At 37.5% G+C, this 14,719-nt stretch overlaps 2 pseudogenes; both read right to left on the bottom strand.

Moving 5' to 3' along the window:
- Nucleotides 1–815: 815 nt before the first annotated feature.
- LOC123862789 (U2 spliceosomal RNA) lies at nt 816–961 on the bottom strand (annotated as a pseudogene).
- A 935-nt stretch (nt 962–1,896) lies between these two features.
- LOC123862372 (olfactory receptor 4K14-like) lies at nt 1,897–2,814 on the bottom strand (annotated as a pseudogene).
- Nucleotides 2,815–14,719: the final 11,905 nt, after the last annotated feature.

Raw genomic sequence — 14,719 nt, 5'->3', positions numbered from 1 at the left:
TACTTTGCCTAGCCCCCATCCTCCTCCCATCTGACAACCACCAGTTTGTTCTGTGTGTCAAGTCTGTTTCTCCTTTGTTTCTTTCTTTTTTAGATTCCACATATAAGTGAAATCATACAGTATTTGTCTTTCTCTGACTTATTTCACTTACTGTAACACCCTCTGGGTCCATCCATTTTGTTCTAAAATGTACCATTTCATTCTTTTTTAATGGCTGAATAATATTCCATTATATATATATATGTGTGTGTGTGTGTGTGTGTGTATAATGGAATATTATATATATGTAAAATTATATATATACACATCACTTCTTTATTCATCTCCCTTGGACACAGGTTACTTCCCTATATTGGCTATTGTAAATAATGCTGCAGTGAAAATAGAGTGGAGCTTTTAAGTTCTTTAAATGTTCACATATATGGGTGTAATTGGTCATAAAATTTGACAACTCCAAAGTCTATAAAATCAAAACATAGTATTATTACAGTAGCAAGCAAGAGGACTCCTGAGAAATTTATCCCAAGGCAGTTTAAAATCTGTATTCTTTTAGTGTTTATGAAAATGTATGAGATTACAGTCATAAGAGAAGCCAAAAGTAACGAGGAGCATGCTTCTCCTTACTGAAAATATTGTCCAAAATTATTGAAAGTTTCATCCAGTTACTCAAGTAATCCAATCATTGCCCAATTCTCTCCTTCTGTTTGATATTTCAGAATCAACATATAAGAAAATTGAATTCTTTGACCATTAGTTTAGTTAATACAAAAGTTAAATCTTGCTTATGATTATCTTTTTAGCATTCAAAGACATTTAAAAACTCAGCATAAGATCTGACTCTGTGGTACTCAAACACACTTCCTAATAGATGACTCCTCAAGGGACAAAATCAACTCAGTAAGATACAATGTAGATGTAGTGTTTATTACACTTGATCTTAGCCAAAAGGCCAAGAAGCGATAGTAGATGTAGTGTTTATTTAGTCTGTTGGTTAAAATTTATTAATTTCCTACTCCAATGCATTTTAACTAATAACACAATAGCTTAATTTACACCATGAAATATTGAGCCATAAAATACAGATTTCTTTCATGTGAAAAATAAAATAACGGATTTTCACTGGCATACATTCAGTTTTTCAATAAAAAGTTTAAGCATAGTACACATTCCCAAGAGAAAGTACACTTTTTAAGTCAATAGGATCTTGAAATAGTGTCTTTTTCCTCCTCTCAGACTTTGAACACCAGGAGAAAGATTCACAGGGCATTTTATTCTCACACTTGCTTCCTTCTGCTGAATGTCTCATATCTTGAATGGTTACGAACTGATAGTTCTTGCTGTATTGAACTATGATTGAAATTAAAATTCATTTTCTATAAATATTGTAGACAAAATAAACTAAGAAGAGGAACCTGGTTTAACAAAGACAGAAAGAAAATTGCCAAGTCCATTCCAAAGTGAATGTGTGAGTTGAATGTGTATGTACATGTATGTCTGTTTACATAAAGTTTACATAATTACATAGTAATTACTATATGATTATACTAATATTACATTACAATGCAGTTATATTATACTTATAAATTACATTTATAATATAAAATGATATAATAAAATTGTAATTATTGTAATATAATATAAATCTTAGAGTATAAGGTAGTGATACTATAAAGTTATATGATAAAATTTTATTTAAAGTATAAAATTACATGGAATAAAACTATATACATGATTTTTTTTAATAATCCACAACTATTTCTCTGTACTATAACACATACAAATTATATCAATAAAACTTCAGAATGAAATCTTTGAGCAGAATCCTACTAAAGAAATGATATCCCCTGAATGAATAAGAACATGTAGGTCTATGGAAAGCTGGAATTCAGTGAGAAGTCACATGTTGGGTAGTTTCTTCACAGCTGTTTTCATCTCTTTACTTCTCAATGTGTAGATAAGGGGGTTCAAGAGTGGAGTAAAAATGGTATAAAACACAGACAGGAGCTTGTCCACAGAGAACCGACTGAAAGGCCACACGTAAATGAAAATGCAGGGCCCAAAGAAAAGTGTGACTACCATGATGTATGCAGAGCAAGTAGAGAGTGCTTTGGATACCCCACCAGCAGCACTCTGTTGGACAGTGATGAGGATAACAGTGTAAGAGACCAAGAGGAGCAGAAAACAGCTCATGGAGAGCAACCCACTGTCTGAGATCGTTAAGTACGCCTAAGACATAGATGTCCATGCAGGCAAGTTTGATCACAAGAGGAAGGTCACAGAAGAAGATGTCCACCTCATTGGGACCACAGTAAGGTAAATTCACAGTAAAGGCTACTTGACTGATGGAGTGCACAAATCCAATGACCCATGAAACCAACACCACCCCCATGCAAGTCTGCCAGCTCATCATGGTCATGTAGTGCAAAGGTTTGCATATAGCCACATATCTGTCATAGGCCGTGGAAACCAGAAGTACCATCTCAGCCCCACCAATAAAGTGCAGGAAGAAGATCTGAGCCATACATCCTCCAAAGGAGATGAGCTTTCAATCACTAAGAAAGTCCCTGATCATCTTGGGGGTGGCAAACGAGGCTAGCCATATGTCTAAGAAAGATTTTCCAGCAGGAAGTACATAGGAGAGGAGGGCAAGTGGGGGTCAGAAATTACAGTGACCACAATGATGAGGTTACCCAGCACAGTGGCCACATAGATCCCAGAGAAAAGTATAAAGAAAAAATGCTGGAGATGTTGTGAAGTGCAGAGTCCATACAGCACATATACTGACACCAAGGAATAATTCTGCAGCTCCATTATCTCAAGTTTCAGATTGTGTTCTGAATCTATATAAAGAAAAGAGGGAGACATGTAAGTCAACTACAAGACATATGAAAGTGATCACCCAAATTTTATCTGAATATAATTTTAATTTGTAAGACATAATATAGAACACAATACAGAGATGATTAAAGCCAAGCACAACAGAGTTTGCTTCTCTCCCATGTTAAAGCTGCTTAGAATCTTCCTTTTTAAATTTTTTTAAAATCCATTTTATTAAGATAAAAAGTACCTACCTACCAAAATTCACACATTTTAAGTGTAAAACACAATGTTTTTGAACAAATTTATGGAGTTATGCAGCCACCTCCACAACCATTGCTTTGATATCTTGACACTCAAGACACTTTCTAGGACTTGTGGTAGTAGTGGAACTATCTTTTCCTTCCATATTCATTTGCTCATTCACAAGCTCACTCATCCAGACCACAGTTATGTAACACCAGCAGTTTCCCATTCTCACTTAACTCAGTTAATAAAGCAATCAGTATAAAGGGAAATAAATCAATTAACCTAAGGCTCATACAGTTCCCCCAAATCCACATTTTATTACTGCTCTTGTCATCTCTCTTAATCAGTTGGGTTTGGGATTAAAAAGCCAATGATCCAATTCCTTTGTAGATTTATTGTGTATAAACTGACTACTTATGACAGGATTTTAGAATGGCTTCAATGAAAGAAACATTTTTCAAGATCTTTAAACAAGGACCAGAGCATAAAACCTATGCTGCAATAAATGGGCGGGAGGGGTAGCTTTCACAGTGTTCATGAGTACTGATAAGTTCAGCATTTGATTAAGAATATAGTTCTGAGATTCCAGATGAACTGGGATGGGATGGATAGGTCTCACTATCAGTTTATCATGAGAAATGAGGTGGTACCCCAGTCTTCTCACTAAGAGGAAGATATTATATAAACATTTTTATAAAGACATTGAACAGAATTCTTCATGAGTAATTTCACAAAAGATAGAACTGTCCTTTGTATGAACTTTTATTATTTTGGCCCTTTACAAAATTGAAGATTATAACATGAAATAATAGTTTGGTAAGTCTTCTTACAGGGAGCTAAAGTTACATATTCAACATCTGAAATATGCTAATGATGTGAACATGATACAGTGATAGAATTAAAAATCTAGAGGAATTCATGGTTATTATGTCTGTTTTAGTCCACTTGAATAGCACCCAGGCTCAACCAGGTTTTTGTAAGGATAACAGGGACTCAGATTCTTTTGTTCCTCTTGAAGTTTTCTTTTTTTTTTTCTGAATATTTTTTTATTATGTTACATTAGTCACCATACAGTACATCATTAGTTTTTGATGTAGTGTTCCGTGATTCATTGTTTGCGTATAACACCCAGTGCTCATTACAACACATTTTCTAAATGGGGTTTCTGTTTGTATGAGCCTTAGGTTAATTGATTTATTTCCCTTTATACTGATTGCTTTATTAACTGTTTCTTTGTTGCAAGACTTTTTAGGAAGAGGTGCTACCCCTCTTTAGAAATGGGATTATATATCTGAAGTGAAACACTGCTGTGGACATGATGGAAATAATCACAGTTCAGGCTCTCTTCACAAGTTTTGTTTGATGACACTGACACCAGCTAACATACATATTATAGACCATAATGGCTGTTCTTTTATTGGTATACATTTGCTCCGTGGCCATGAAAGTTTTCACATGTAAACCTAAAACATAACTGGATTTCATTTAGTGTTTTTTAGAGATTAAGTAGAAAGTCAAAACAAATGGAAAACTCAGGAAACAAAAACAAGAAATGTTTAATTTACTATTGAATTAAAGATACTCTAAAGTTAGATATTGGTGACGGATGCACAATTCTGTAAATATACTAAAAACTATTGAATTATATACTGGAAATGAGTGAACTCTATGGATGCTAAAAGAAGTGGAATAAATGAACTTAAATAGGGCTCTGATTTCAGAGAACACTTTTTTTTTTTTAAAGATTTTATTTATTTATCTGAGACAGAGAGAATGAGAGAGACAGAGAGCACATGAGAGGGGGGAGGGTCAGAGGGAGAAGCAGGCTCCCTGCCGAGCAGGGAGCCCGATGCGGGACTCGATCCAAGGACTCCAGGATCATGACCTGAGCCAAAGGCAGTCACTTAACCAACTGAGCCACCCAGGCGCCCCTTCAGAGAACACTTTATCATTTACAAAGGCATTTTAAGGATTATTAAATGTTAAATTTATATTCAGAAACAAATGAGGTTGATTTTGTATACCTACAAATGCTACTTAGGAAACAAATCCAACAATGACAAAATTTTATTGAATACTCTAATGAAAGTCAGTAACAGAATGCCCAAATGGGTACAAAATGGTGGTAAGTATATTGCTTGTTTATTTTCATGATTATGTGGCTGACTGGGAACTGTGGGTGCCTACCATCATGCAAGAGTATTGTACGACATTATCATTAACCCAGGACATGATCAAAATTCAAAACTCAAAGTACAGTTTCTACTGAATGCTTATCACTTTCACATCAACATAAAGTCAAAAAAATTATAAGTTAAACCATCATAAGTGGAGGACAATCTGTGTATCTATTTCCCAAGTTTACTTATTTTTAAGTAGAAATAATTGGTTATTCCACAGTTTGGCTATTATGGACATTGCTGCGAATGGGAAGAAATCAGAGAGGGAGACAAACCATGAGAGACTCTGGACTCCAGGAAACAAACTGAAGGGTTACAGAAGGGAGGGGTGTGGGGGGATGGGGTGACTGGGTGATGGGTATTTTTTTAAAAGATTTTATTTATTTATTTGACAGAGGGAGATACAGCTAGAGAGGGAACACAAGCAGGGGGAGTGGGAGAGGGAGAAGCAAGCTCCCTGCAGAGCAGGGAGCCCTATGCAGGGCTCAATCCCAGGACCCTGGGATCACAACCTGAGCCAAAGGCAGAGACTTAATGACTGAGCCACCCAGGCGCCCCTGGGTGATGGGTATTAAGGAGGGCACGTGTTGGGATGAGCACTGGGTGTTATACGTAACTAATGAATCCTTGAACACAAAAACAAAAACTTATGATGTACTACATGTTAGTTAACTGAACATAATGAAAAATAAAAAATAAATAAAAATTTTTTAAATTTTTTATTCTTATGTTAATCCCCATACATGACATCATTAGTTTTAGATGAAGTGTTCCATGATTCATTGTTTGTGCCCAACACCCAGTGCTCCATGCAGAATGTGCCCTCCTCAATACCCACCACCAGGCTAACCCATCCTCCCACCCCCCTCCCCTCTAGAACCCTGTTTGTTTTTCAGAGTCCATCATCTCTCATGGTTCGTCTACCCCTCCGATTTCCCCCGCTTCATTCTTCCCCTCCCGCTACCTTCTTCTTCTTCTTCTTTTTTTTTTTTCTTAACATATATTGCATTATTTGTTTCAGAGGTACAGATCTGAGATTCAACAGTCTTGCACAATTCACAGCGCTTACCAGAGCACATACCCTCCCCAGTGTCTATCACCCAGTCACCCCATCCCTCCCACCCCACCCCCCACTCCAACAACCCTCAGTTTTTTCCTGCGATTAAGAAAAAATAAATAACATTTTTAAAAAATTAAAAAAATAATTGGTTATAATGAATTCTTCATTATTCACAGAAAAAGTTTAAAAGTTCCATGTGTACCTAAAATATGCCAATGCATAAAGTGACAAAAATTATTGATGACCAAATCTGAAATCTATCCTTTCGTATTTCTTGGAAACCAGAAGAGGGAAAGTAAAATTTGTGTATATCTAATAATAAAGATTAAAAAATCTATTATCAGTATTTCATTTGCTAGCCAAAAGTTTTCTTATGTACTTCTCCTTGTGATTTGCATCATGAGAAAGGCATTGTAACAGGAAGAGTAAACGTATTCTGGGCGCCTGGGTGGCTCAGTTGGTTAAAGCGACTGCCTTCGGCTCAGGTCACGATCCTGGAGTCCCTGGATCGAGTCCCGCATCGGGCTCCCTGCTCGGCAGGGAGTCTGCTTCTCCCTCTGACCCTACCCCCTCTCATGTGCTTGCTCTCTCTCATTCTCTCTCTCTCAAATAAATAAATAAAATCTTTAAAAAAAAAAAAAGAGTAAACGTATTCTAACAAAGAAGAAAAGAACTGCTTAACAAAAAACAGAAGGCTTGTAACTGTCCTTATTCTGGATTCAGTATTTCAGTTATAAGACATAAGTTAGTGGCTATATGCATAGAAATTAACTCTGAATGCTAAATCCTAGTGCAAACGGAGTTTCAGATACAGACACGCAGTCATTTTAAACCATGATAATGCTTATTAGCTAAGGTTTCTTAGAAATTCAGACTTTTTGGTTCATTCGTACAATGTCAAATAAGATAATTATCTTTTAAATTTGACTTTTTATATCTTTTTATACAGTGTCAAAAACTTTAAAAATACACAATAAACATTAATGCAGTCATGACATTTTTGATAGCATTTTTTTTCCTTTTAACTCTGCCTTGCTGGTGAAAACTGGGGGCGGGGAGTACTGATAGCTCTCTTGAAAAATCAAGTCATTTTGCTGCTCTGATCATCAGTATTCTCAACTTGGGGGGTGCTATGGCACAAGAGGAAAATGAAGAGGAGGAGGAATGAGAACAGCAGCAGGAAGAGGAGGAAAATTAGAATTTATGAGTGGCTATTTGACTTGCAATTCTTTGTACTGCCAGAGATACATTCTTCCACTTTCAAAATCTTCACCATTGGATCTACTTGCGTTTTGGGTGATCAGCCATAGCCTATCACATTAAGTTTGACCAAAAAAAAATCTTAAAGTCATAAAGTTAAAAAAAAAAAAAGACTGATAAATCTGAGGTTTTGTTGTTTTAAAAGCCTATTATAAAATTAAAAATAAAACTAGGTGAAAAGCAGTACTATTCATAGGGGTTATATCTTTAATTTGTAGAGAACTCTTTGAAGCCAATAAGTAAGTGCCCAACAAGGCAGTAGAACAATAAAGTGATAAAGAAAAACATCTTAAAAGCAGAAAGACAAAGGAAGTCCCTAACTTAAAAGGGAAGACCCATAAGGCTAACTGGAGATTTCTCAAAAGAGTTGGCAAGCCAGAAGGGAGTGGCATGGCATATTCAAAGTACTGAATGGGAAAAATCTGTAGCCAAGAACACTCTATCCAGCAAGGCTGTCATTCAGAACAGAAGGAGAGATAAGGAATATCCCAGACAAACAAAAACTAAAGGAGTTCGTGACCACCAAGCCAGCCCTGCAAGAAATAGTAAAAGGAACTCTTTGAGTGGGAAGGAGAGACCAACAGTGACAAAGACTAGAAAGAAACAACAGAAAATCTCCAGAAACAATGACAGAACTATAATATGGAACTAAATACATATCTATCAATAATTACTCTGAATATAAATGGACTAAGTGCTCCAATCAAAAGACACCATAGGGTGTCAGAGTGGATGAAAAAATAAGACCCATCTATATGCTGCCTTCAAGAGACTAATTTTAAACCTAAAGACACCTACAGAGTGAAAGTGAGGTGATGGAGAAATGTTTATAATGCAAATGGATGTCAAAAGAAAGCCAGAGTAGCAATACTTATATCAGACAAACTAGACTTGAAAAAAAGACTGCAAACAAGACATGAATAAGGGCACTATATCACAATAAAGGGGACTATCCCAATAGAGGATGTATCAATTGTAAATATTTATGCCCCCAACATGGGTGCACCCAAATGTATAAAACAATTAAGAACAAACATAAAGGAATTCATTGATAATAACACAATTATATGGGGAACTTTAATACTCCTCTTCCATCAATGGACAGATCATCTAAGTAGAAAACCAACAAGGCAACAATGGCTTTGAATGACACACTGGACCAGATGGACTTAAGAGATACATATTCAGAAGATTCCATCCTATAGCAGAATACACATTCTTTTTAAGTGCATATGGGATATTCACCAGAATAGATCACACACTAGGTCACAAATCAGGCCTCAATAAGTACAAAAATATTGAGATCATACCATGCATATTTCCAGACCACAATAGTATGAAACTTGAAGTCAATTACAAGAAAATATTTGGAAAGACCACAAAGACATGGAGGTTAAATAACATGCTACTAAACAATGAACACTTCAACCAGGAAATCAAAGAAGAAATTTAAAAATATATGAAAACTAATGAAAATGGAAATACGATGGTCCAAAACCTTTGGAATGCAGCAAAAGTGGTCTACCTTCAGAAACAAGAAAAATCCCAAATAAACAACCTAAATTTACACCTAAGGTGATAGAAAAAGAAAAATAAATGAAGCCTAGAGCTAGTAGAAGGAAGGAAATAATAAAGATGAGAGCAGATATAAATGACATAGAAACTAAACTAACAATCAAACAGATCAATGAAACCAGGACCTGGTTCTTTGAAAAAAATAATAAAATTGATAAACCCCTAGCCAGATTTATCAAAAAGAGAAAGGACCCAAATAAATAAAACCACAAATGAGAGAGGAGAAATCACAACCAACACCAGAGAAATACAATTATAAGAGAATATTATGAAAAAATATATGCTAACAAATTTGATGACCTGGAAGAAGTGGGTAAACACCCAAAAATATATAAAACTACCAAAACTCAAACAGGAAGAAATAGAAAACTTGAAAAGACTGATAACCAGCAAAGACATTGAATCAATAATCAAAAATCTCCCAACAGGGGCACCTGGGTGGCTCAGTCATTAAGCATCTGCCTCTGGCTCAGGTCATGTTCCCAGAGTCCTGGGATCGAGCCCCACATCAGACTTCCTGCTCAGCGGGAAGCCTGCTTCTCCCTCTCCCACTCCCCCTGCTTGTGTTCCCTCTCTCTCTCCCTCTCTCTCTGTCAAATAAATAAAATCTTAAAAAAAAAAAAAAATCTCCCAACAAACAAAAGTCCAGGACCACATGGTTTCACAGGGGAATAAATGTTTACAGAAGAGTTAACAGTTTTTCTCCCGAAACTATTCCAAAAAAAAAAAAAAAAAAAAGAAATGGAAGGAAAACATCCAAATTCATTCTATGAGGTCAGCATTAGCCTGATACCAAAACAAGATAAAGACACCACTAAGAAAGAACTACAGGGCAACACCTATCCTGAACATGGATGTAAAAATTCTCCATGAGGGATGCCTGGGTGGCTCAGTCTTTAAGCATCTGCCTTCAGCTCAGGTCATGATCCTGGGATCAGCCCCGCATCGGGCTCCCTGCTCCACGGGAAGCCTGCTTCTCCCTCTCCCACTCCCCCTGCTTGTGTTCCCTCTCTCACTGTGTCTCTCTGTCAAATAAATAAAATCTTAAAAAAAAAATTCTCCATGAAATACTAGCAAACCAAATCCAACAGTACATTTAAAAAATCATCCACCATGATCAAGTGGGATTTATTCCTGGGATGGAAAAGTGATTCAATATTTGCAAATCAATCAACCTGATAAACCATATTAAAGAAAGGATAAGAAACATATGACTCTTTCAGTTCCTGAGGGAGCTCTGTCAGCCCGCGATCCCATTGCCCACTCCCCACTGCCCCACGATTTTCGCATGGGCTTAGACACAAGGGACAACAAAAAATGGCAAAGCGGAGCCAGACGATGCCTGAGGCAGAATAAAATGTTTCACAGAGTTCAAAATTGCTAGAGATCCAGCCATCCTCTGCCAGACAGCAGAAAGGAGAAAAGAAGAGGCAATGATATGGGAAATGACGATGCCATCAGGGGGAATGTGAGCAAATATATGGTGCTTCTGTCTGGATACTGTGGACAGTCCAAGAAAGGACATCTTATCTTCCATACTTGCTTTGAAAGTGGAGATGGAAGAAAAGAATAGCAGTAACTCTCTAAACAGAAAAGCGACCACTTTTTGGAAGGTAGGACATGCAGAGAAGTGAATCGCAGGCGATATTCAGGAAGATAGGCGGCGGGGGAAGGGGCCTCCGTCAGCCTACCAGCAAGTGATAGAGCAGCAGAGCACAAAATTTAGAAGTCGGCTCTGCTGAGGGACGTCACCCAAGTGGCTAAGCGGGGGGGTGGGGGGGGTGGAACCCTCATGGGACAGTGTGGCCTCAGGACCCTCGGGGTCACAGAAAGACTGGGAGTGCCTGAATGTGGCAGAACTCCCAGGTATCGCAGCGGGGAAGCTGGCTGCAGAGACAGAGCCGAGGAGTGGGCTCTCAGCTTGGGGTTGCCATAAATCGTGATCCACGGCACAGTCGGGCCACTGCTCCTCCAGCAGGGACCCAACAAGCGGCAGATCCGGGGAGACTCCCCTTTCTCCCCCAGGAGGAGCAGCAAGGCTGCACACCGTAGTGATCTGCTGGGTTTGGAGACTCCACACGGGGTCGTGTGCCAGAGATAGAAATGCTCCGTCACAGGCCGGGTGAGCACGGAGTACAGCCAGAGACCGGGGAGACAGGAGCGATTGACTGCTTTTCTCTGGGGGTTCACTGAGGAGTGGGGACCCAAGTTCTCGGCTTCTCCAGTGGGGATTGGGAGGCCACCATTTACACTCTCATCCTCCAAAGCTGTACAGAAATCTTGCAGGGAACAAAAGCTCCTGAGAGCAAACTGGAGCAGATTACTTAGCCCGGACTGCAAGGACCGCCTCAGACAAAGACATTTGGGAACAATGGCAACAGTCCCCTCCCCCAGAAGATCAGCAAGAACAGTCAGCCAAGACCAAGTTTACTGATCAAGGAGAACAGGAGAACTCCAGCGCTAGGGGAATACTGCACATAGAATTCATGGCTTTTTTACCATGATTCTTTAGTCTTTCAAAGTTACTTTTTTTTAAACTGTCTTTTTTTTTTTGAATTTTTCTTTTTCCCTTTTTCAACCAACATCTTATCAATCCCTTTTTTTAAAAAAAAAATTTATTTTTCATTTTTAGAGTCATATTCTATCTCTTCATAGTAGTTAGCCTTATTTTTGGCATATATATATATAAGTTGTTTTCTCTTTAAAATTTTGAGATAAAGTTTCTTCTAACAGGATCAAAATATACCCTAAGTCTCTAGTGTATGGCTTTGTTCTAGTCTCCTGCCTGATCACATTCTCTCCCTTTTTTTCTTTTTCTTTTAAAATCCTCTTCTTTCTTTGTTCAACCAACTTCTTATCAATTCCTTTTATAAAATTTTTTACAATTTTCATCTTCATAGTCATATTCCATTCCTTCATCATATTAACCCTTATTTTTGTACATATGTAAGTTTTTCTTTCTTTAAAATTTTGGGAGGCACTTTCTTCTAACAGACCACAATACACCCAAAATCTAGTGTGTGGCACTGATCTATTCACCAGCCTGATCATATTTGATCATATTGTTTTTTTGTTTTGTTCTTTTTCTTTGTTTTTATCTTTTCCTTTTTCTTTTTTTTTTTTCTTTTTCTTTTTTCTTTCTTTCCCTTTCTTTTCCCCTGGTTTCAGGTCTTTTCTGATTTATTTAGAGTATATTTTCTGGGGACGTTGTTACCCTGTTAGCATTTTGTTCTCTCATTCATCTATTCTCCTCTGGACAAAATGACAAGATGGAAAAAAACACCTCAAAAAAAAGAACAAGAGGCAGTACCGACTGCCAGAACCTACTCAATAAGGACATTAGTAAGATGTCAGAACTACAGTTCAGAATGATGATTTTAAAGATACTAGTTGGGCTTGAAAAAGCATGGAAGTTATTAGAGAAACCTTTTCTGGAGAAATAAAAGAACTAACATCTAACAAAGTCAAAATCAAAAAGGCTATTAATGAGGTGCAATAAAAAATGGGGGCCCTAACTGCTATGAAAAATTCGGCAGAAGAGAGAATTAGTGATACAGAAGACCAAATGATGGAAAATCAAGAAGCTGAGAAAAAGAGAGATAAACAACTACTGGATCACGAGGGCAGAATTCGAGAGATAAGCAATACCATAAGATGAAACAACAGAATAATTGGGATCCCAGAAGAAGAAGAGAGAGAAAGAGGGGCAGAAGGTATATTGGAGCAAATAGGGCAGAGAACTTCCCTAATTTGGGGAAGGAAACAGGCATCAAAATCCAGGAGGCACAGAGAACCCCTCTCAAAATCAATAAAAACAGGTCAACACCCCTACATCTAACAGTAAAACTTATGAGTCTCACAGACAAAGAGAAAATCCTGAAAGCAGCTTGGGACAAGAGATCTGTAACCTACAATGGTAGAAACATTAGACTGGGAACAAACCTATCCACAGAGACCTGGCAGGCCAGAAAGGACTGGCAGGATATCTTCAGAGCACTAAATGAGAAAAATATGCAGCCAAGAATACTCTATCCAGCTAGGCTGTCATTGAAAATTGAAGGAGAGAGAAAAAGCTTCCAGGACAAACAAAAACTAAAGGAATTTGCAAACACGAAACCAGCCCTACAGGAAATCTTGAAAGGGGTCCTCTAAGCAAAGAGAGAGCCTAAAAGCAACATAGACCAGAAAGGAACACAGACAATATACAGTAACAGTCACCTTACAGGCAATACAATGGCACTAAATTCATATCTTTCCATAGTTACCCTGAATGTGAATGGGCTAAATGCCCCAATCAAAAGACACAGGCTATCAGATTGAATTAAAAAACAAAACCCATCTATATGCTGTCTGCAAGAGACTCATTTTAGACCCAAAGACACCCCCAGATTGAAAGTGAGGGGGTGGAAAACCATTTACCATGCTAATGGACGCCAAAAGAAAGCTGGGGTGGCAATCCTTATAGCAGACAAATTAGATTTTAAGCCAAAGAATGTAATAAGAGAAGAGGAAGGACACTATATCCTCCTTAAAGGGTCTATACAATAAGAAGATCTAACAATTGTAAATATCTATGCCCCTAACATGGGAGCAGCCAATTATATAAGGCAATTAATAACAAAAGCAAAGAAACACATCGACAACAATACAATAATACTGGGGACTTTAACAACCCCTCACTGAAATGGACAGATCATCTAAGCAAGAGATCAACAAGGAAATAAAGACTTTAAATGACACACTGGACCAAATGGACTTCACAGATATATTCAGAGCATTCCATCCCAAAGCAACAGAATACACATTCTTCTCTAGAGCCCATGGAACATTCTCCAGAATAGATCACATCCTAGGTCACAAATCAGGTCTCAACCGGTACCAAAAGATTGGGATCATTCCCTGCATATTTTCAGACCACAGTGCTTTGAAACTAGAATTCAATCACAAGAGGAAAGTCGGAAAGAACTCAAATACATGGAGGCTAAAGAACATCCTACTAAAGAATGAATGGGTCAACCAGGAAATTAAAGAACAATTTTAAAAATTCATGGAAACGAATGAAAATGAAAACACAACTGTTCAAAATCATTGGGATGCACAAAGGCAGTCCTAAGAGGAGGGTATACAGCAATACAAACCTTTCTCAAGAAACAAGAAAGGTCTCAAATACACAACCTAACCCTACACCTAAAGGAGCTGGAGAAAGAACAGCCAATAAAGCCTAAACCCAGCAGGAGAAGAGAAATCATAAAGATCAGAGCAGAAATCAATGAAATAGAAACTAAAAGAACAGTAGAACAGATCAATGAAACTAGGAGCTGGTTCTTTGAAAGAATTAACAAGATGGATAACCCCTGGCCAGACTTATCAAACAGAAAAGAGAAATGACCCAAATAAATAAAAACATGAATGAAAAAGGAAAGATCACCACCAACACCAAAGAAACACAAACAAGTATAAGGACATATTATATGCAAATATATGCCAGGAAATTAGATAACCTAGAAGATACTCATGCATTCCTAGAGATGTATCAACTACCAAAACTGAATCAGGAAGAAATAGAAAACCTGAACAG

Source organism: Mirounga angustirostris, unplaced genomic scaffold (assembly GCF_029215605.1).
Source record: "Mirounga angustirostris isolate CCGP_5_RB_7025 unplaced genomic scaffold, mMirAng1.0.hap1 SCAF_9, whole genome shotgun sequence".
Lineage (NCBI taxonomy): Eukaryota > Metazoa > Chordata > Mammalia > Carnivora > Phocidae > Mirounga > Mirounga angustirostris.
This window is presented reverse-complemented; position numbering and strand designations above follow the sequence as displayed.